We start from the raw sequence: 15,333 nt of genomic DNA on the forward strand, positions 1-15,333 counted from the left end.
TGGATGATAAAATTTTAGTCATGATGTGTATTAAGGGATTAGCCAAATTTTAAACTTGGCCTCTTCAATCAGATGGCATTCAACAGGCTCTGCAGATGTTTCTTCAACTTTAAATTTCCAGATGCAATAATCTCTCACTGACTCACAGGCCTCTTGCTTTTGGTGTTCATAGGGGTGGATGCCAGGCTACATCAAAGTTCACACATGCATTTTCACTTAATTCAAGCTGTTCACGAGACAGTGCTTCGCTGCCAGACTACAGGCCAAGTATGCAAATTGAAAACAGGGGGAGGGGAATTGAACAGGCCAGCACCCTTTGGGGCCCCCAAAAAGAGAAGCTTCAAGATTCAGTAGGCCTTTCTCAGAGCAGCCGTTGTATTGTACCATTGGAATGATGTGAAAACTGTGTGGATTTTGTAAGACAAATTGTGCTTGAATCTCATTTGAATTGTCTTTCATTGTGAATGTGGAGGCTTCTAATTTATAGTTTCCTAATTTTCCCCTTTGTAGCCCTCATGTTGGCCAACCTAAACTGCACTATCAAGTGCTTGGAATAGTCTTATTTTTTTTAAATATTGGTATCCTATAACGCCATGATTTAAGCAAAATAAGTCTGGGAAGTTACTTTGTGAAAAGGAATCAAAGACTGAAATCAGAATAATTTGTTTAAAATTAAAAAAATGTGTGTGTATATGTATTTACAATATAAAGATACATGTATCTAGGGTACTGTTATTAGCAAAGCCACAATTATTGCCTGTCATCCATTGTTACTCTGCTCCAGCTTACCTTTTAAGCAATTTGATACAGCTGAATACAGGCAGTCCCAAGGTACAGAAGGGTTCAGTTTCCGAGAGCTATCTGTGAACCAATTTCTCTTAGTCAGAAACATCTGTTTCCTATCACTACCATGTTGTATTACCATGCATACACTTGCTGTAATTGTCATTTCATTGAATAATTTTAATACTACCTATAACTGCACTATTGAAACCATTGTATCCAGCAGTTAAGGAAGCGGTGAAGCATTAATAACCAACTTGAAAAGTATTTTAAAAATGTGTGGGAGAATTTTATAGTCGCATTTCCCAGTTCAGGTCATTTGTAACCTGGGAAACCTCTGTAGTTTGGGCTGCTTTAGAGAGCAGTCAGGATTTAACAGTGCGCACACACAAAATGCTGGAGGAAATCAGCAGGTTAGACAGCGTCTATGGAAATGGATAGACAGTTGTCATTTTGGGGGGACTAGCTATAAGGTGATAGGTGAAGCCTAATGGGTGGGAAAAGTAAAGGGCTGGAGAAGAAGGAATCCGGTAGGAGAGAAGAGTGGACCATGGGAGAAAGGGAGGAGGAGGGCACCAGGGGAAGATGATAGGCAGACGAACTGAGATGCCAGAGTAGGGAATAGAAAGAGAGAGAAAAAAAAAATGCCAGAAGGAAAAATCAGATATTCAAACCATCAGGTTGGAGGCAACCTAGACAGAATGAGGTGTTGCTCCTTCACCCTGAGAGCAGCCTCATCATGGCAGAAGAGGAGGCAGTGAACTGTTGTGTTGGAATAGGGATAGGAATTAAAATGGTTGGCAACCGGATGGAGCAGAGGTGCTTGACAAAGTGTTTTTTTTAACATATAACAATTATGGCATTGAAATCTCATGTATGCTTTATTACTTTGCAAGATTGGCTTTTAGTGACTTTTGAGGTGTGGCACAGCTAGTAGGTGAGCTGCCTTGCAGCTCCACTGCCCAAGCTTACTCCTGACTTCTGGTGCTATCTGGCTAGAATTTCCTTGCGACTTCCCTTGGGTGCCCTGGATTCTTCCAGCTTCTGAAGAGATTGGGTGAATAGATAAATTGTCACAATAAATTATACTATTTATGGAGGGGAGCTGTATAATCTTGGGGGTGGGAATGTAGGGAGAATGAAATGGTATTAGTGTAAATGGGTGTTTGGTGGTTGGTGTGGACTCATTAGGTGTAAAGCTGAATTATGCTTCATAACTGAATCTTAATACAGGTTGACCTTCACTAATCTGGCACCATTGGGACCTGTGGAGTGCCAGATTAGTGAAAATGCCGAATTACAGAAGGATCACATTAAGCATAATCAGTGCCGGATTATCTAAAGAACCGGATTGCAGGTAGTTGGATTAGTGAAGGTCAGCCTGTAGTTCAGAATCATTATTACTACTGATGTTGCTTATTTCCAGAATTTAAAAACAATTCAAAAATTTACCTGCCATTAAGCATATAATTATCCAGTGATTGTATTTTTCAAATGCGGTCAAGAAATAAAATCTGTCAGTAGTTTTAAGAAATGATTTGTTACATACTCATGTTTGATTACAGCTGTCATAGTATCAGTGCATTTCAAAAACAGTTCAAGTTTTAATGACATGGAGGGCCCCCAAGATTTCACCATAATTTATATATGCAATTTCTTACAGAAAAGGAAATATGTGCAAGGCTGTTTGTTAATTGTGGTTGAATTCTAAGGCAATAGCTTGTGCAGATACTTTTTCACACAGTGGCATGCCAAAGTTTGGGCACCCCGGTCAAAATTTCTGTTACTGTGAATAGCTAAGCGAATAAAAGATGAACTGATCTCCAAAAGGCATAAAGTTAAAGATGACAGGTTTCTTTAATATTTTAAGCAAGATTACTTTTTTAATTTCCATCTTTTACAGTTTGAAAATAACAAAAAAAGGAAAAGGGCCCGAAGCAAAAGTTGGGGCATCCTGCATGGTCAGTACTTAGTAACACCTCCTTTGGCAATTATCACAGCTTGTAAACGCTTTCTGTAGCCAGCTAAGAGTCTTTCAACTCTTGTCTGGGGGATTTTCGCCCATTCTTCCTTGCAAAAGGCTTCTAGTTCTGTGTGATTCTTGGGCCGTCTTGCATGCTCTGCTCTTTTGAGGTCTATCCACAGATTCTCGATGATGTTTAGGTCAGGGGACTGTGAGGGCCATGGCAAAACCTTCAGCTTGCGCCTCTTGAGGTAGAACATTGTGGATTTTGAGGTGTGTTTAGGATCATTATCCTATTGTAGAAGCCATCCTCTTTTCATCTTCAGCTTTTTTACAGACGGTGTGATGTTTGCTTCCAGAATTTGCTGGTATTTAATTGAATTCATTCTTCCTCCACCAGTAATGTTCCCTGTGCCACTGACTGCAACACAAGCCCAAAGCATGATGGATCCACCCCATGCTTAACAGTTGGAGAGGGGTTCTTTTCATGAAATTCTGCACCCTTTTTTCTCCAAACATACCTTTGCTCATTGCGGCCAAAATGTTCTATTCAAAAGGTTCAAAGACACATTTAAACAAGCCTGATGCATTTTGGAAACAAGTCCTCTGGACTGATGAAGTTAAAATAGAACTTTTTTGTTATTTTGAAGCTGTAAAAGATGGAAATAAAAGTTTTCTTTCTTAAAATAGTAAAGAAATGTGTCATCTTTAACTTTATGCCTTTTGGAAATCAGTTCATCTTTTACTCGCTTAGCTATTCACAGTAACAGAAATTTTGACCGGGGTGCCCAAACTTTTGCATGCCACTGTATAATTCACTGAAAGTGGCAATGCAGGTAGACAGACTGGTGAAGAAGGCATTTAGCACACTTGCTAGGTTAAAGAACTGAGTACAGGAGCTGTGATGCTGTTACAATTGTACAAGACATTGGTGGGACTGTATTTGGAGTATTATGTGCAGGTTTGGTTTCCTTGCTGTGGGAGGTTATGAAGCACAAAAGGTTTCAGAAAAAATCCCTGAGGATGTAGCAGTAGTTGGAGGGCTTGAGTTATTGTAAGGAGAAACTGATAGCTTTGACTTTTTTCTTCAGAGCTTGGCAGGTTTACTGGTGACCTCATGGATGTATATAAAATCACTAGAGGCATAGAAAAGGTGAATAGCCCTTTTCCTAGGTATGGAAGTGTAAAACTGGGATACATAGATGTAGGAGAGTGGGTATATGCTGATTTATCTCATGGGCTGAGGATGAATAAATGCTAATTGTGAGGAGTACAAGGGTTAGAATGTGTTTGTGATTAACGAGAGAGATGGCATTTAGAGAGGATAGCTTTGAATGTGAATAGACCAATTCTAATGGAAGGAGATATTTAACAACAATTAAGTGAATTAAGAAGAGGAGCTGAGTTACTGGTTGAAGCCACCAGGAATGAGGATTTCCTTGGTGTTGAGATAGAGAGTAGAGTGGAGAGACTGAGTAATAAACATGGATTTGGGGTATAGTTGTAATGATTTCAAGAGGGAAGTGTTGGAGTAAAGTATGGGCATGAAAAAGACAAGTAAGAAATTAGCATCCAAATTTGTGGGATGAAGTTGATGTTCTGTATTGTTTCCTTGTTGACATCTGTGAAAGTGGAGTAAATTCAGTCGACTTTTATGGATGCAGGGAGGCAAATACAAGAATATATTAATATATTTGGAATATATTAATATACAGAGACACAAGAAGTCTGTAGATGCTGGAAATCAGAAATCATGAAGAGTCTTGGCCCAAAACGCCAATTGTCTCTTCATTTCCATAGATGCTGCCTGTCCTGCTGAGTTCCTCCAGCATTATGTGTGTGTTAATACACATGGAGGTGGCTTGAAGCTGTTTGATATCCTTGCAACGAAGTCCAGTCTACCCGAAATAAGAAAGTGTTTGTCTTGCTGGTAATGGGAAGTAGATTAAAGCATCTGATTGGATGTCCTTGATTTCAAAAGCAATGTTGTCTGAGAGCTCTCCACATTTGATAAAAGGAGAGATCTAAAGTAGATTCCAGTGGGAAAGTAATAATGTCTTTGCATAATGCTGATGTTGAAGGCAGAGTGATTGTAATAGAAGAGACTGAGGCCTGTTGGCATTTAATCTCTGCCTATCAAAGCAGGTAATTGAAAATCCAATTTCATGCGTGGTCTGGTCAAGTATATACACAAAGAGTATTGGAAGATGTGGCAAATTGGGAGAAATACCGAGAGTGATTTGAAGGTTTGGTTACCAGAAGATGCAGATTAGATGCAACTGAAAATTAACTGAAGTGGCAAGAGTATTAGGTACTTACTTTAAAGAGAATTGGTAGTACAAGGAAGAGAGCAAAGTGCTAAGACTAATTGCACAGTTCCTTGAAGAGGAATACTATTGGCTGAAGGGCATGCATTACCTGTTTCAGAAGGCAAACTCCAAGCAATATAGTAGATCATGATACATTAAATACAATAATGAATAGGTTCACCATTAAATGCATCAACTATAGTAAGAATGCTGTAAGAATGTTTGAATATTGATTAAGCCTTTAAACTTTATTGAAACTCATTTGGACAGCAGTACTGATTGTGTATGGTCTACAAACTCCTACACAACTGATTTTGACCACTGTAGTGTAACAAAAATTAACTAAAAGCTAGAATAAGGAACTGGTGTAAAACAACTCTCAATTAAATGTGACTGGGTACTTTTATAAAGAATTAAGTACACTGTCACATGTTCAATGCCTTTCAACATGTTTTAACGTGTTTTGCATTATCTTCTAAATCATGAAAATAGGTGCTCCCATCTTACCCTAGAGAATCATGTTGATTGTAATACAGATGTTATTATAATGTGTGCATTGGAAAGTTGATCTCAAGAGAGGCCAGTAAATCAAGTCAAAGATAAGTTAATAAGTTAATCGCTTGGGGTGCTCCAAGTTTTGCATGGTGCTCCTTTCCTTTTTTTCACTCTAAAATTGTACAAAACAAAAATAATACACTAATCTTGCTTAAAATGTTGAAAAGAATGTTTCATCTTTAAATTTGCACCTTTTGGAGATCAGTTCATCTTTTACTCACTTAGCTATTCACAGTAACAGAAATTTTGACCAGGGGTGCCCAGACTTTTGCATGCCACTATACATGTGTATACACACACACACACACACACACACACACACACACACACACACACCTCTGTAATACCTTAAAACGAAAGATGTGGGTTTTTTTGCTTCTGTCATCACTTGTATACATCAACTAAACATGGCTCTTCTGTCTGTCAGCAAAAGCAGTATAAAGAAACTGTACCTATCTTGTATCTGATCGACTTATAGGTTTTCAAAAATAACAGAAATCCTAGAGGCTTTAATGATGTAAGTAATTAGTTAGAAAGTTCATTTAAAAGAAAATGAAATGAATGTTTGTTATGTTAGCATAGCCTAGAAACCACTTGAGCTGAAATTCTGTCTGCTTTCATACAGTTGTTGATTTCATTAGCTAAAATGAAATTTCCAGACCCACTTTTATGTCAGCAACTGACACAAGTTGCTGCAAAATGAGAGCAAACACAATTTCAGTGGAGAGGTAAATATGAGTGGCTTGCTTTCTTCTCTGGGGCTTTGCTCTTGATGTTTATTGCCATTCTTGAGGTCTGCCCCACCCTTGCTACTCATTTTTTGGTCTGTAAAGAAAACAAGTACAAATTTAGTGTCACCATCAGATATTGGATAATGTCTTACTTTGGGGACTAGCTCTTGAAATACCTAATCCATTGGCATTAAGAAGACTTTTTGAGGACATTTTAAAATGGGTAATCAGTATTGGCGTTGCAGTTATGCCCAGTTCTCATGAATTATTTTTTAAAATGATCTGATGGTGATCAGCCTCAATTTTTTAATTCCGATCAGAGATCCTGCATGACCTGCTGGCTACTTCCTTCGTCTACTTTTCATATTTTCCTTTTGTGCAGTACTTGGAAAAAATAACATTGTTGATTTGGCATCTTCTGTCTTTGTCCATTCTGTTAGTTCATCTCTCTGAAATCTTGTTCGGTGTTTGCCTTACTCATTCACATTATGATTCTGTTCACTACATTCAAATCCATTTATCACCATGTACGCTTAGTGACTGCTTCATTAGACGTGTACACCTCATTAAAGCAAATATCTAATCAGTCAATCATGGCAGCAACTCAATGCATAAAAGCATGCAGACATGGTCAAAAGGTTCAATTGTTGTTCAGACCAAAATTTGAATGGAGCAGAACTGTGATCTAAATTACTTCGACTGTGGAATCTAGAGTTTCATGAGAATGAAGTGGAAAAACAGAAAAGGATCCAGTAAGCAGCAGTTCTGTGGGTGAAAATGTCATAAAATTTGCCAAAGTGAGCTTAGAGGGAGGATCTACATTGTTTTATTCTATACCTTTGAATTCATTTGTCCTGGATGCAGTCTGGAAAATACAAATTCTGAATATGAGCATTCAAGGCTTTTGACACTGAGAATTTGCTGGCTATCTGAATCTGATTTTTGCTTTAGTCTATTTTTCATGTTCCGTTTGACGTTTTACCATGCGTATATTTCCTCTCTTTGGTCTTGTTTTCTAAATGTCACATTTACTCTGCATCAAATTCTAGTGCACACCCATATGCTCAATCAACAAACTTGATTCTTACAAGCGAAATGCAAAAAAGGAAAATTAGTTTATGGAGACACAAGGGACTGCAAATGCTGGAAATCGGCAGCAACATTCATAGGTCTATGGAGGGAACTGAGTAGTTGATGTCTCAGGCAGAGACACTTAATCAGGATTGGGGGGAAAAGAGCGGCAATCAGAATGAAGAGGTTGTGGAGATCATGAACAAGTGGGTGATAGGTGAATCCGGATGAGATGAGTAGGTAGGTTGGTGGGCAAGAATAGGAAGAGAGAATTATGTGAGAAGCTGGGAAGTGATAGATGGAAGAAGGAATCTGATGGGAAAGGACAGTAGACCATGTAATAAAGGGAAGCAGATGGGGGACCCAAGGGAGGAAGGTGTGGATGATGTGCAATTCAGTAAGTGTAGGGAGTGGATATAGAAGGGGTAGAGGGGCTGGAGGAATGAGGGAAATCAAAGGGGGGGGATGGGGAGCAGAGGAAAGTTGTTCATGTTTTCAATATTTATTGCTTATTATTATTTCATCTTTTTTCTTTTTGTATATGCATAGTACCTTGCACATAGGTTGTTTGTGGTTCCTGTTGGGTGTGGTCTTTCATATATTCTATTGTGCTTGTTGAATGCCCACAAGAAAATGTATCTCAAGGTTGTATATGGTGACGTATACTTTGATAATAAATTTAACTTTGAACTTTTAAATCATTGTTGATGCTGTCAGGTTGGGGACTACCAAGACTGAATATGAAGCTCCAGTTACAGTTGCCTAGCTCCAATCAGTGGGTCGGCTCACTTGAAAACCAATTCAAAGATGTTTTCAAAGCCACCTTGGCAAAATGTGACATCTTAACGGATTCATTGGGATTGCTGCCGCATGACCACTTAGAGTGGATAAACCTTCGGATAGGCACCGAGAACCTTTGGATCTCTTTGTTGGAGCTGGATCAATATTCTAAAAATGTCAGAAAGAACATACCATCTATCTGTTTTACAACCCAGCAGCTTGCCCCATCAATCATATCCTGCCCCACAAAGTTGAGGGTCCTACATTGGCCTCATTAGCCACACAAAATCCACACAGTTAGTTTGGAAGGAAGGTGTCCTCAATCTTGATAATTTGCCTAAAATGTAGTTAGTATCACCATAGCTGCACTCCGTACTGAATTTTGTTGACCGATTAGTTGTAGCGAAGTTCTCTACCAGAGTTGTATGAGAAAGAGAAATTGCCTTCAAACTCATGAGATAGCATAGGCCATCAACTTTTCTGTAGCAGGCAATTTCTTTTTTTACGAGGTCGAGTTGCTAGCTCAACGCTCAACCCAACACGTATGGAAAGTGTGCACGGGAGCTGGCTGGATTTGAACTCGGGACCTTCATTCCCAAAGTCCAGCACTGATGCACTACGTCACCAGCTGGCCTAACAGAGTTGTATGGTACATCCAAAAGAACTTAGATGCTAAATTACCTTCTGAGGTTCTGGATCAATATTTATTTTTAAAAAAATCACCAAAATGAAAATTATTCATGTAACTATTTTAGGAAAATTTAATTACAAAATAATTTAAAAATACCTGTTATTAGATCAGAAAATTGACAACCCTGATCATTGATTTTAAGTAATGATTTTGATTGATTTTGGTGCTATTGCTTTGTAGGTGCACTTAGATCCACAATGGAGGAATTTTAATTGGAATACTGGTTTAAATCAAACAATTTACGAAAACAAAAGCTCATCCTGCAGTTTTAAACTGTTTCAAAAAAGATGGATAAGATTGTAGAAATGTTTACAAAATGATAAATTTAAATAGACTTTTGAAAGTGGGAGGCAAGCATTGAAATGTGACAGATCTTGGGAAGAGAATTCTTATGGAAGAGTGAAGTTGCTGAAGTGGGAATGGGAGAGAAATAGTGAAGCAAGGATTTTGTAATTAATATGGAGTGTGTCAGAGTTTTGTTGGTGAGGATATGTTGAATGATTTGGAAACAAGCAGGTTATTTTACAGACACTGGTCGGTTTGCTTGTAGGGTGATTTTTTTTTTCTTTACACATTTGATATGTGATGTCATATTCACCAGTAAAACCATAATTCACTCTCTTTTCAGTACAGCCCTTATCTTTGTTGTCTACACTTCTTTCTTTGCCATGTGTTCAATTTTTAAATATTCATTTCATTCTAATCTTATTATTGTATCTTAGATTTCTATTTCATCACCTGCTCCTTGATTCCTGCTTAACTACTACATGTGCAACCCTGCATACATATACCTTCTGTTAATTATGTTAAGTCTTCTCCCTTTGACTACTGCTCCCACTCTTCTAAAGCTGTCATCATCCCTTCAGTGAAAGATAATTTACCCCAAATCATTGTGTTGCAGTGATGGGGTTGGGTGGTTGTTGAAGAATTTGTCATGGTTAAGTAGCTGATATTTATTTTCTTAACTTCTTGCTCATAACTCTGTTTATTCATGATGCTTTTGATGTTTTAATTGCTATGATCATTTATATATTTTTCCACCTGATGCCATTTCACCATCTGACTGCTTACATGTTAATTCTGATTCTTTCAATAAATTGAATAAGACCTGTTTGCTCCGCACCCATATGCTTAATGATTTGTATTGCCCCTAGAATTACTCCTTAATTCTAATCCTTGTTTCTAATAGCTCCATCCCTGCCTTGTCTGTAACTGTAAAATCCTGTTTTCTGAGTTCCAACAATTCTGGTATCTTGTATTCCCATTTTTATTCGAACAGTTAATTGTGCATAAAAGCCCTCAGTTAAGAAATTTTCCCACTAAACTATTCTTGTATTTTAAGAAATTTGTAAAATATATTTTTGTCCAAACTTTTGGTTCTTCAATATGAACATTATGTAAGACCATAAGATAAAGGGGCAGAATTCGTCCATTTGGCACATCAATTCTGCTCTACCATTTCATCATGGCTGATCCAATTTTCCTCTCAGCCACAATCTCCTGCCTTCTCCCTGTATCCCTTCATGCCCTGACCAATCAAGAATCTATCAACCTCTTAAATATACATAAAGACTTGGCCTCCACAGTTGCCTATGGCAAAGATTTCCACCACATTCACCACTCCCTGGCTAAAGAAATTCTTCCTCATCTCCATTCTAAAATGACGCCCCATCTATTCTGAGGCTGTGTCCTCTGGTCTTAGATTCTGCCACCATAGGAAACATTCTCTCCACATCCACTCTATCAAGGCCTTTCACCATTCGATAGGTTTCATTGAGGTCACCCCTCATTCTTCTTCATTCCAGTGAGTACAGGCCCAGAGCTATTAAATGCCCTTCATATGACAAGCTATTCAATCCTGGAATCATTCTTGTGAATCTCTTTTGAACCCTCTCCAGTTTCAGCATATCCTTTCAAAAATAAGCGGCCCAAACCTGCTTACAATACCCACATGAAGCCTCACCAGTGCTTTATAAAGTGTCAACATTACATCCTTGCTTTTGTATTCTAGTCCCTCATCATAGACGCAACCAACAAATTAGCCTTTGGGAAATCCTGCACAAGGTCTCCGAAGTCCCTTTGCATCTCAGTGTTTTGTATTTTCTCTCCATTTAGAAAAGTCAACCCTTTCATTTCTTCTACCAAGGTACGTTACCATATACTTCTCAACACTGTATTCCATCTGCCATTTCTTTGCCCAATCTCCTAATCTGTCTAAGACCTTCTGTAGCCTCTCTGCTTCTTCTAAACTACTTGCCTTTCCACCTATCTTCATATCATCTGCAAACCATCAATTCCATCATCAACACATAACCTAAAAATAATCGGTCCCAACACCAGAACACCATTAGTCACTGGCAGCCAGCCAGAGAAGACTCACTTTATTCCCACTGTTTGCCTCCTGCCAATCAGCCACAGCTTTATCCATGCTAGTATCTTTCCTGTAGTACCTTGGGCTTGTAGCTTGTCAAGCAGCCTCACGTGTGGTACTTTGTCAAAGGTCTTCTGAAAATCCAAGTGTACAACATCAACTGATTCTCCTTTGTCTATTCTGCTTGTTATTTCTTCAAAGAATTCCAACAGATTTGTCAGGCAAGATTTTCTCTTGAGGAAAACCATGCTGACTACTTCTATTTTATCATGTGTCTCCAGGTACTCTTGAGACCTCAACCTTAATAATCAACTCCCAACATATTCCCAACCACTGAGGTCAGACCAACTGGGCTATAGTTTCCTTTCTTCTGCCTCTCTCCCTTCTTGAAGAATGGAGTGATATTTGTAATTTTCCAGCCTTCTGGAACCATTCTAGAATCCAGTGGTTCTTGAAAGATAATTACTAATACCTCCACAATCTCTTCAGCCACCTCTTTCTGAACTCTGGGGTGTATAACATCTGGTCCAGGTGACTTAACCACCTTCAGATCTTTCCGTTTCCCAAGAATGATAGAAACATAGAAAACCTACAGCACATTAAAGGCCTTTTGGCCCACAAACTTGTGCCAAATACGTCCTTACCTGAGAACTTACCTAGGGTTACCCATAGCCCTCAATTCTTCTGAGCTCGATATATCTGTCCAGGAGTCTCTTAAAAGACACTCTCGTATCCGCCTCCACCACCGTCGCCGGCAGCCCATTCCACAACCTCACCACTCTTTGTGGAAAAAAAAGACCCCAACAACAATAACAACAGCAACTTACCCCTGGTATCTCCTCTGTACCTACTTCCAAGCACCTTAAAACTGTGCCCTCTAGTGCTAGCCATTTCAGCCCTGGGAAAAAGGCCTCTGACTATCCACATGATCAATGCCTCTTATCATCTTAAACACCTCTATCAGGTCACCTCTCATCCTCCGCCGCTCCAAGGAAAAAGGCCGAGTTCACTCAACCTATTCTCCGAAGGCATGCTTCCCAATCCAGGCAACATCCTTGTAAATCTCCTCTGCACCCTTTCTCTGGTTTCCACATCCTTCCTATAGTGAGGCGACCAGAGCTGAGCACAGTACTTCAAGTGGGGTCTGGCCAGGGTCCTGTATAGCTGCAACATTACCTCTTGGCTCATAAACTCAATCCCACGATTGATGAAGGCCAATGCACCCTATGCTTTCTTAGCCACAGTTAACCTGCGCAGCAACCTTGAGTGTTCTATGGACTCAGACCCCAAGATCCCTTTGATCCTCCACACTGCCAAGAGTCTTACCATTAGTGCTCTATTCTGTCATCATATTTGACCAACAAAATGAACCACCTCACACTTATCTGGGTTGAACTCCATCTGCCACTTCTCCTCTATCGCCTCCCACAGTAGTCTCATAACCTTCTCTCTAGTTATAGTAACTTGACACACTTCATGCCCCCTGACACCTGGAACTTCCACCATATTGCTGGTGTCTTCCACAAGTACAAAATGCAAAATACTGATTCATTTTGTCCGCTGTTCTGTTGTCCCCCATTACTACCTCTCCAGTGTCATTTTCGAGCAGTCCAATATCCATTTTCATCTCTCTTTTACACTATATGAATCTGAGGAAACTTTTGGTATCCTCTTTAATATTATTGGTTAGCTTACTTTTGTATTCCATCTTTACCTTCTGGATGACTCTTTAGTTGCCTTGTCTTGGTTTTTAAAAGCTTTCTAATTCTCTAACTTTCCACTAATTTTTGCTCTATTATATTGCCTCTCTTTGGCTTTGAGTTCTCTTGTTAGTCATGGTTGTGTCATCTTTCCTTTAGAATACTTCTTCCTATTTGGGATGTATCTATCCTGTGCATTCTGAATTGTTAACAGAAATTTCAGCTATTGCTGCTCTGCCATCATCACTGCTAGTGTTCTTTTCCAATCAATTCTGGCAGACTTCTCTCTCGTGCCTCTGTAATTCCCTTTACTCCACTGTAATATGGATACATCTGACTTTGGCTTCTCTTTCTCAAATTTCAGGGTGAATTCAATCATACAATGATCACTTGCCCCTAAGGGCTCTTTTACCTTAAGCTCTCAAATCAATTCTTGTTTATTTCACAACACCCAATCCAGAATAGCTGATTCTCTAGTGGGCTCAACCGCTAGGGAAAAAAGCCGTCTCATAGGCATTCTAAAAATTCACCCTCTTGGAATCTACCACCAACCTGATTTTTGCAATCTACCCATGACGGTTGTAACATTGTCCTTTTGGCATGCATTTTCTATCTCCCATTGTAAATTGTAGGCAATGTCCTTAGTACTTTTTGAGGGTCTGTGTACAACCCCCATCAGGGCCTTTTTACCCTTGCTTTATCCACAACGAGTCAACACCTTCTGACCCTATGTTACCTTTTTCTAATGATTTTGATTTCAATTTTTTTTTACCAACAGTGCAACACTGCCCCTCTGCCTTCCTATCTATCCTTTCGATACGATGTGTATCCTTGGATGTAAAGCTCCCAGCTATAGTCTTCCAGTCGTGATTCAGTGAACATACCTGCTAATCTGCAACTTTGCTGCAAGTTCATCTACCTTATTCCGTATATTGAGATGTAACGTGCATTCAGATACAACACCTTCAGTCCTGTATTCACCCTTTTCGATTTTGTCCGCCTTTTAAGTTGCAGCTCATCCTTTTGACTGCAGTTTTGCCCTATCAGCAGCCTCTCCTTACTACAAATTGCTTCTGCTTGTAAACCAGCTACTTATCTTCAGCACTGTTATCTGCCTTTCCTACGATACTTTTGCATTGAAATATAGGACACTAGTCGCACCAAGTTCAACCTTTTGATTTTACCTGAGGTCTTACCAGCATCTTCCTCCACAAACTCTCTACTAACTGTTCGGGCACTATGGTTCTCAACCTCAATGCAGAACCTCATCACTTGTCCTACCCATGTCATTGGTACCAACGTGGACCATGACTTCTGGCTGCTCACACTCCCACTTAAGAATGGTGAGGACTCGATCCCAGATATCCCAAACCCTGGCACCTGGGAGGCAACATAACTTCCGGGAATCTCATTCTTGCCCGCAGAACCTCCTGCCCACTCCCCTAACAAATCCCCTGTCACCACAGTGTGCCTCTTCCCTTTTGAGTCACAGAGCTAGACTCAGTGCCAGAGACCCGACAGCAGTAACTTTCCTCTGTTAAATCGTCATCCGTCTCCTGATTGAAGTTCCCTCCTCTCTAAACTTCCGATGTCTGGACGGGCTGCTGGTCAAAGCTGTAATGCTAATATGGTTTTGTGTTTAATACTGTGTCTAGGGAGTTTTATTATACTTACGGTTTTATATATTTTGAAATTTCTGTAAAATATTCTGCATTTTATGATAAACTGGTTCAGATTTCAGCATGAATAAAATAATGAGGTATGATATCATTCAATGACTACTTGTGGAAGAAAGATTCAAGGGACTTTAAGCACTCTTGATGCTTACGGGACCGTGAAGTTCCAACAACAAGCATATTGAACAACTCCATATCTCCTTATTTATCATATTTTGGCCAAATGAACTTTCACGCCTTTGAATGTCTCCTGGAACCATTCCGATCTCAGAGCTGCAAAATTGGGGATTTGTTCTCAAATACTCGGAGAAGTATCACTCTTCATATTGATACCATCCAATGTTAGTTCCTTGCAATTAGGTTTTAGTATTTTCTAGTATTTTCTGTCTGCATGTTGATTATGACTGAGGCACAACTCTTTTAATTGACCATGCCAGTTTAACCCCTTTCTATTGTGCATACTTTGATTGAATCTGAAAATGTTATCCAAATAATAGATTAAGTTTAGGATAGTACCTTTGTACCTCCCTCTGCAAACTGGATCCTCGACTTCCTCACCAGAAGACCACAGTGTGTGTGGATCTGAAATAAGATCTCCATCTCGCTGATATTCAACACTGGCGTGCCTCAAGGATGTGTGCTTAGCCCACTGCTCTACTCTCTCTACTCTCATGGCTGTGTGGGTGGGCACAGCTCAAATGCC

General features: G+C 39.5%; 1 protein-coding gene across 2 annotated transcripts in view; it reads left to right on the top strand.

Annotated features, from left to right (window-relative positions):
• The window catches only part of fbxo11b (F-box protein 11b), a 146,101-nt gene that overhangs the window by 36,998 nt on the left and 93,770 nt on the right, over positions 1 to 15,333 (top strand). The window lies entirely within an intron of this gene.

The sequence above is a fragment of the Mobula birostris genome, chromosome 8 (assembly GCF_030028105.1).
Source record: "Mobula birostris isolate sMobBir1 chromosome 8, sMobBir1.hap1, whole genome shotgun sequence".
Taxonomy (NCBI): domain Eukaryota; kingdom Metazoa; phylum Chordata; class Chondrichthyes; order Myliobatiformes; family Myliobatidae; genus Mobula; species Mobula birostris.